At 45.5% G+C, this 7,994-nt stretch overlaps 1 protein-coding gene across 1 annotated transcript in view; it reads right to left on the reverse strand.

Moving 5' to 3' along the window:
- Gja1 (gap junction protein alpha 1) overlaps positions 1-7,610 on the reverse strand; it is a 12,936-nt gene extending 5,326 nt beyond the window's left edge. The window contains exon 1 of the mRNA XM_031347636.1: positions 7,380-7,610. The gene's annotated coding sequence lies outside the window, so the exon portion shown is untranslated. The remainder of the gene's footprint in view (positions 1-7,379) is intronic.
- Between the last annotated feature and the right edge of the window lie 384 nt (positions 7,611-7,994).

Here is a 7,994-nt window from a genome sequence, read left to right on the forward strand (position 1 = left end):
TTATTGCACCAGTGATTTAATTGCAAAGCCAGTCTTTTCTTTAAACACCCACGCAGCAGTCATTTGCATTAATGAGTTACAGTCTTTCATCCAAATAAGATATGAATTATCCAATTTGGGCATTCTAGCTCCTGTAACATGTAGATACCTGTCATTACCACTATCATAGACACCATCAAATAATGCTTTATATGATGGCTCATCTTGTGACTACAAACTTAGTTACCTCTCTGCTGTTCGCTTTCACTGTCTCCAGTCCACTGGCTGTTCCTCTTTTTTCTACACCTTGTTTAATATTTTTACTTTTCTAAATCTTAGCCCTCCCGCCCCTCACCCCCTGCCCAAAAGTTAGGTTCTTCAGCACAGGATCTTGCTAGATTCTGCTGACTAGACTCTAGCTTAGTACATAGCCCAGGCTAACTTTAAATGGGTAGCAAACTTTCCACTTTACTCTTCAAAAGTGCTTACAATATAGGCACTCACAACCAGACCTGGCTCTTAGTTCAAACATTAATGTTCCTTTTATAACAAAAGGGCTTTGATTATGTTCACAGAGTCCCTGGCACTGCCATCTCTCGCCCTTTCTTCAAGCTACAAGCTATGCTTACAAGCTTGGTACGTGTCTTGCTTGGCCCCCGAGGAAACAGGCTTCTTGTTGCTCACTTCTTTTCTAGATGCTCAAGTTGAAGCTAAGGTAATGCTTTGTGCCAAGTTCTCAGATATAGCTCCCCCCCCCCACCTTATTCCCTCATTTGAATCAGTTTTACATAGCCCAGGCTATCCTCAAAACCTGTAGATATATACACAGAAGGATGGCCACGGTCCTCCTGTCTTGACCTCTGCCAGGATTACAGGCTCAAACAAGTGCTCAAATTTAGCTAGATCTCCAGCCATATAGTAGCAGATTAGGCAGTGACCAGGTTGGTCACTCTAGAACTCTTGGTATCCCACAATCACCTAGTCCCAGTGCCCAAAGCCCCAGGCACACAGTGTGACCTTCCCCATGACACACTTGGTCTCTTTACCAAGAAGTTTTCCAACTACACCGGTCACACAAACAGCATTTGCTGACATACATATACCTGTCCCTCAAGAGTGGATTGAACCTGAACTTGGTTTTTTTGTTACGTTTTGTTTTATTTGGGTTTTTTTTCTGTTACTATTTAAAACAAATGTCCCAGGTGGTTCTAAAGTAAAGTCTTGGAGGCGAGCAGGCAACGAGTGGCTCCTCCGAAGACTGGGTGTTTTCCTGCCTAAAATATTTCCGAGTGGCGGAACATCTGGGAAGGAGAGAGGGCCAGAGCAGCTAAATATTTAGTTTGAGGTACAGAGCATTTGGGGACAGCAGCTCTCCGGCACCTGTGAACTGAGGTCACTCTTGGCTCTGCTGGTTCCGTCTGTTGCTCACTCCTTGCCACTGCCCGAGGTCACGGGAATGAAAACTGTTTAACCTAAACGAGTCGTCTTCAAAATAGTTTACATCTTAGTTTAAAACCAACCGCCTGTGTCTTTCCCTGCAGTCTTAGCACATCATCATTACAGAAGTTGCAGGCAAACCCCACGCTGCTGGTGTTACAATGATATCCCAATTGGAAAAGACTAACTTTTAATTGTACATACTTTCCACCAGACAGCTATCATGCCGAGTAAGACATAAAATTATGGCCATTAAATTGAGATTTAATATCATCTTTTGAAAAAGGGTCTCACGCAGCCCACTTCTAGCACGAGGTTTGGCTTTGTATCTTGGGGGTGACCTTGAACTCCCGATCCTTCTTCCACCTCAAGTGCTGAGATTACAGGTGGGTGCCAACACTCCCAGCTAGGAGTAATCTTTTCTGGACGAGGTCTCACTCACTATGTAGACCAGGCTGCCCTCAGACTATGAGGTCTGCCGCCCCCGCCTCCGGAATGCTGGGATTAAAGGTACGCACCACCGCCCACCAGGCCTAGGCACTAACCATCTCAGAACAGGCGAAGTGACTTTAGATGAAGATCCTTTGATATTTTAGATGAAATTATGCTATCTAAAAATCCACAAGGAAATGCCTGTAGAAGTTCTGGATTAAAGCCCCGTAATGTGCGGTCTCAGGGAGGAGGTGACTGCTTTGAGTATGTTCCCGCCCTGCCGATACCCCGTTGTCCTCACCTCAGCCTTAAACTGGTGTCTTCCAAGGGCTGAGATCATTCCGGCACCATGGTGGGTTTTAGTTGTTGTCCTTTTACTTAGTAAACAAGGTTTCTCTGGGTCTCCCTGATTGGTCCTGAACTCAAGAGATCTGCCTGTCTCTGCCTCCCGAGTGCTTAAGTTAAAAGTGTGTACCACCACACTCCACTTCCTAATGTGTATTTTGGTAATGTGCCAAGTGCAAAGTACTGCATGCCTCTGAAGCTTAAATGCAAATTCCTCTTACCATTTTTCATCTTTAACTTCTATAAGGAAACCTGCCCCTCATACCAAATGCTTCCTTGTGACTCTTCCTCCAATTCCACAGCCAGATTTTTTTTTTGCCAGTTTTAAATTGATACAGAATGAACATACCTGAATCTTCAAGATGAAACCAGTCCATGACTGCTTCCGCTCAGCACCCTAGTATTTAGCCTGACTCACCTCTTCAGTTTTCCTGTCTCCCTAACTTGCCAAAATATTTGCATCTGCACTCTTCTTTTCAGGTCTCACCTCATTAGCCAACTTTCCTGAACAGGAACTATGAAATAGCCCTTCCCCAGGTCCCGGAATTTCCTGTTTCCCCTGTCCATTTTTTTTAAAAACAGCTTTCCTCTGTGCCACGTAACACACATTTGCTTACTGTCAGGATCTTCCTCTAGAATGTGAGCTGTGAGGGAGCTTGCTTTCCCACAACTGCACCTCCAGTACCCCAGAATAGGACAGGCTACATAACTACCTGTGAGGGATTTCAGGAGACTCTCATATGGCAGGGTGGTTGACGCCTGTAATCTCAGCGCTTTGGAAGCTGAAACAGAAGGATCCTGACAAACTTAAAGTCAGAGTCAGGTCTATAAAAACACAACAAAGCATGCAAAAACTCTTCTTTTGGGAGCACATGCTGCTCTTGAGGAGGACATGGGTTTGGTTCCCAACATGCCTCTGATAGATAGTTTCAGTCCCAGAGGATCCAATCTCTCCTTGGACCCGTAGGCACCAGGCACACACACTGTGTACATTCATATATTCATACAAAACACTCATCCACACAAGGCAAAGGCTATATAGTTTTGTGTGTGTGTGTTCTCTCTCCCCACCCCCAGCTTAAAGCAGCATCTAAAATTTCAAGTGACAGTTTGCTAAAGGACTGCTGTTGGTTGAAAAGACATGCTTCAAGTCATTCTCGAGCTGTTTAAATTTACAAGGAGACCTCAATGGTAGTTAAGACCCTCTGAAAGATGCTCCAACTTCTCCCCAGTTTTGAGTGTCTTAACGGATGGTAACACATGATTTCATGGCAGCCAAGGACAATCACCGAAAGGGTCTGCTAGAAAGGTTTTACTTCAGGAATGACAACACGTGAGAAATGGTTCTGAATAAGAGAGCATAACTGGCGTTAACCAGCTTTTTTAAATGTGGTACCTCTACACAGTCTGAGTCCACCAGCAACAAGGTGATTCGAATCTACCACCACAGAAAACACCTTCAAACCAAACCCTACCTTTGCAGACTTATATCAGCTGAGTATGTTTAGCTCTTTGGTCAATGAAACCTATTCTCTATAAATATCATCCTTACAAATTCTGTCACACAGGGTCCAGGTTACCTCAATTCTTTTGTAAGGAATTTTTTTTTAATATTCTCAGGCTCACAGGCTTTGTCTTTACCTGTTCTTTACATCTCCTGCTCTGTACACAGTCAAAACATACCAGACTCCACAGAATAAGCTGTGGTTAAGGCACTCCACCCAAAGGAAGATGCCGAACCAAGAGACAATCGCTTTCCCTGCCAACTAGCTTTGCTCCATCAACCTTAGGGACGGGGCTAGTATTAGATCAGAACCTGCAGAGTAAGAACCATATTTAACTGTCATTCAAATAATTCCCCAAACCATCATCTTTTGTTATTTCATCTGCCTCCACTCTCCCACCCGCCACCAAACAGATAGCTCTTACTAAACAAATCCTGTAAGTCCATGGTCACGTAAAACAGGTTTAGGATGCTCAAGTATATTAAGTACAGTCTATTTGCCCCAGTGAACATAAGTGAGATAGTCCATGTATCCCAAGCTTTTACTTATGGCCATGATAAAATAGAGCTGTTTCTTTCCAAAGTACTGTGTAAATTTATCTCATCTGTCTTCCAATTTTGGCATCTTTTTTTTTCTGTAGCAAAATAGTAATTAAAACTGTTCGGAACATGAGAGTTTTTAAACAACTAGACATCTAGAAAAAAAATGAGATGTGAATTTAGGCAGTTACCTAAAGAACTAACCACGGTTGAATTTTGACAAAAGGCATTTTGCTCACACATCTCTTTATGGTAAATTAACAGTCACAGAAAGTGGAGATTTTTAACCAGTTACCACAAGAAATCAGCACACCCATCTGTACCCTCCCCCCTAGAAGCCGCTGGGAATTTAAGCTTGGGAGAATCTACACTTAATGTAGACACCTTAATGATACACCCAAGATGCTTTTTTCTCTCTCCGGAGCTGGATAAGCCTCAACACATCAAAAGTCAAGCAGAATCTTGAAGGGAAGTTAAAACAACAGGAAAGGTGGAGTCCCAGGTATTAATCAGTGGGTGACTTTTCCTATAGTTCCCTTCCCTCGGGGTATACAAAGGTTCTACAGTTCACGTGAGCTACACCTCTGCCATTCCGTAAGAAAGCAAGGCAGAGTCATCACCTGCCCTCCCTTCTCTCTGCGGGGATTGGAAACAGCTAAGGTACCAAGCTCTCTGCTCCCTACGCGGAAGGAAATGCAGCCTGTCCTTCTTGCTGCGCTTTAGAACCAAATTTCCCGTGGAAGGTCAGCAATAGAAAGAATCCCAACCTCAAAGAATGACGGGGCAACGTTGAAGAGATTATTATATATGGCATGTGTTTAAACAGTGGAATATCAAAGCACTACCTCCTGGAACCCCAGGCAAGACAGGTAGCCACTAAGGTAGCCACTCTACCCGAATCTGGGTGCTCAAAGCTTTCACAGACCAAGGAGATGCATTCCAGTAATTCAGAATTCAACACCTCAGTAGGACAGACGGGACAGTCTGTGACTGCGCTCATTGTTCATTTTCACACAACTTGGGCTACCCAGCAGAATTAATTAGTAATATCCCCCTCTTCAGGTAGTCTAATGTCCTCATTGGCATCTTTTACTTTACAGACGTTTATTTTCAACAATCCTCGTTTAAAAAAAGAAAGGAAGGAAGAAGGAAAGAAAAGAAAAAAAATTAACCTCAGACTTCCTCTTGGGACACTACAGACGTTTCAAAATTGCCCAGTGGTCTTTTGGATTGGTAAGATTCCATCACCTTCCAGTCACTACTATTTTGCTTGGGGAACAAAGGAACTCAAACCCACCTCCGAAAGCTGCCTTGTACGTTTTAAGATCTCTTCCCACCCGAAACCCAGCAGTGGGAGGGAAAAGGAAGCTCTCCTCCGGGCCCGGGCCGGGGAGTGCTCGACCAAGAAGGTCTGCCAGAGATGCCTAGCGAGCGTTGGGTGGACCCGAGGGCACTAACGGGGAGAACTCGGCTCGGAAGTCAGGTTTGAATTTCCCAATCCTGAACGGATTTGCCTCACCACACGTCAGTAGCGGTGGCAGGGTTTCTCCAAGGGTCTTCTTTGCCCCTCCTTCTTCCGCCCCGCCTCATTCTTGGGGAATTTCAAGAGTTTCCAGGAGTGTTACAAGTGCATTTACCAGCACCCGGGCTCCCTAGGTGTTTAGGGGACCTTCCCAGGGGTTCCAATCAGCCACCCTACGAGTTTAGGCAGAGAAACCGTGAAAAGGCGGCTCGGAGGGCGCGGGGGGACTTCAGATTGACCACTTTAATAAAGTCGACCACTTGCTCTCTGCCCGTCGAGCCGCGAGCCTGGCCTCCCCTCCCCTCCCCTCCCCCACTTCGCAAGCAGCGGTCTGGACCGCGAAGCCAGGAGGCTGCGGGGAACGCGAGCGGAGCCCGGGATGATGCTAAGATTGGGCAGGAGGGTCCCGTGCCACCCTCTACCCTAAAGCTTTCACTTCAGAACCACTCGGCCTCGTCTGGTACAGAAAAAAAAGCCCTTCAATACAGACCCACCCTGAACTATTTCGATGTAGATTTAGGCCGGCCAAAATGCTTTACAGAATACTACCAATTAAAAATAAAAAGCTTTCAGACGGACACCCCCCCCCCGCCCTCTTTAAACTGCACGTTAGCATTTTTTCCTTAGTGCTTTGCACCCTCTGGTAGCGCCAAATCCAAAACTCTCCCAACAGCTCTGAAGTCGCTACAGGTCAGGGCAGGCAGGCGGAGGGGGTGGGGGGAGGGGGCAGCTCTTTCTAAAGCGCAGCTCCAAAAATCCCTTTTTCCCTATTCCTTCTAGGAGCTCGCGTTTTAGCAGTTGATTTTGGAAAAAAGCAACCTGGCACACCACTGTTTCTAAACGCCCGTTCTTCCTCTAACGCTCCGTAAGTCATCACCACCACCCATTCAAGATTTCTCGCTCCCGGAGTTGCCAGCGTGGAGTTAAAAAAAAAAAAAAAAAAGCTGGCTGTGCGAACTTTAAGGCGTTCATCACCGTAGCACCGCGCTGGCTTGCACAAAGTACCTAGTGTTGGTCTAAAAAACCCTAACGGCGGCACCCTGATCTACGTATTTTCTGGCTTAATCCTGAAAAGTCTAAGTTAGAAGAACCACGTGGAAGTCAACTGCTGCAGGAGCGTCTCAACAAAGCACTCACTCTGTTACAAAAGGAGCCTGCTTTTTCAAGGCAGTAGAGCAGCCGACAGGATTCTCAAAAGGGAAAAAAGAAAAAAGGCAAGCAGTGTCCAGCACTATAGGAAACAGGCTAAGCAAAGTTGAGCGAGGTACCCCTCACCACCCTCCCCACTCCGCAACACCTTCTCCGTTGGTGACTACAGAAAAAAGTTTAGCTAGGCTCCACAACAAAGAACCAGACCTAGTAACTTTGTCCTTCCCACTAGTAGGAAAAAAGTTTGAGCCTTTTTACCTGTTGCATTACCAGCGGAACTTTTTAAACAGCCAACACATAAACCAGCACGTGGAAATGACAAAGGCTCTTTGAAGATCGTCGTTCTACTTACAAGTATCCCAAATCAAAGACGCAATGCATTTACAACGCACAGTAGAAGAGTTTTCCTTACAGAAAGAGACACTACTAGGTAAAGTGAGTTTTTTTTTCTTTTTCTTTTTCAAAACTTACTCTTTCACTTAATGAGAGTGAAGCCGGCGCGCCAAAGTGGTGGAACTCCTTGGAGGCTGAAGTCAAAGGAAAAGGAGAGTTCAGGCTCTCAGACCTGTCTGTTTAAAGTTTAAAAGTCTGCTGCTGTTTGGTACTCTCCTCACGCCTTCCCCCCAATGAAAGAAAAGTGCTGATACCTCGTAAAAGCGTTTTTCTAACTTGGAGCACAGAGCTTTTAAAAGTTTCAAGCCACTGACTCAACTGGAAGGAGGGGCTAGGAGAAAGGGGAGGGAGGAAGAAAAGGCGGGGAGGAGGTGGGGTGGAGGCTGGCGAGCGTGGAGCTGAGCAGGCAGAAGAAGCAACCTGGTCAAGATAAAGTTAGAGTTTGAATGTGCTGACGAGAAGGGAAAAAAAAAAAAGTAAGAAACAGCTCTCGATGTACGTGAGCCAGTGACTCCTCACAGATAAAGAACTTTTGGGTGCAGTGTTTGCTTCAGGGGATGAGCAGGGGCAGAGAGATGCCCCTTTTTATGTTACGTTTTCTAAATAATAATAATAAAAAAATACCATAAATAAAAATGGGGGGGAGACAAGGTCAACTCGTGCAGACTTGTTCTGCGTTGCCCAAGGTGTGTG

The sequence above is a fragment of the Mastomys coucha genome, unplaced genomic scaffold (assembly GCF_008632895.1).
Source record: "Mastomys coucha isolate ucsf_1 unplaced genomic scaffold, UCSF_Mcou_1 pScaffold3, whole genome shotgun sequence".
NCBI classification, from domain to species: domain Eukaryota; kingdom Metazoa; phylum Chordata; class Mammalia; order Rodentia; family Muridae; genus Mastomys; species Mastomys coucha.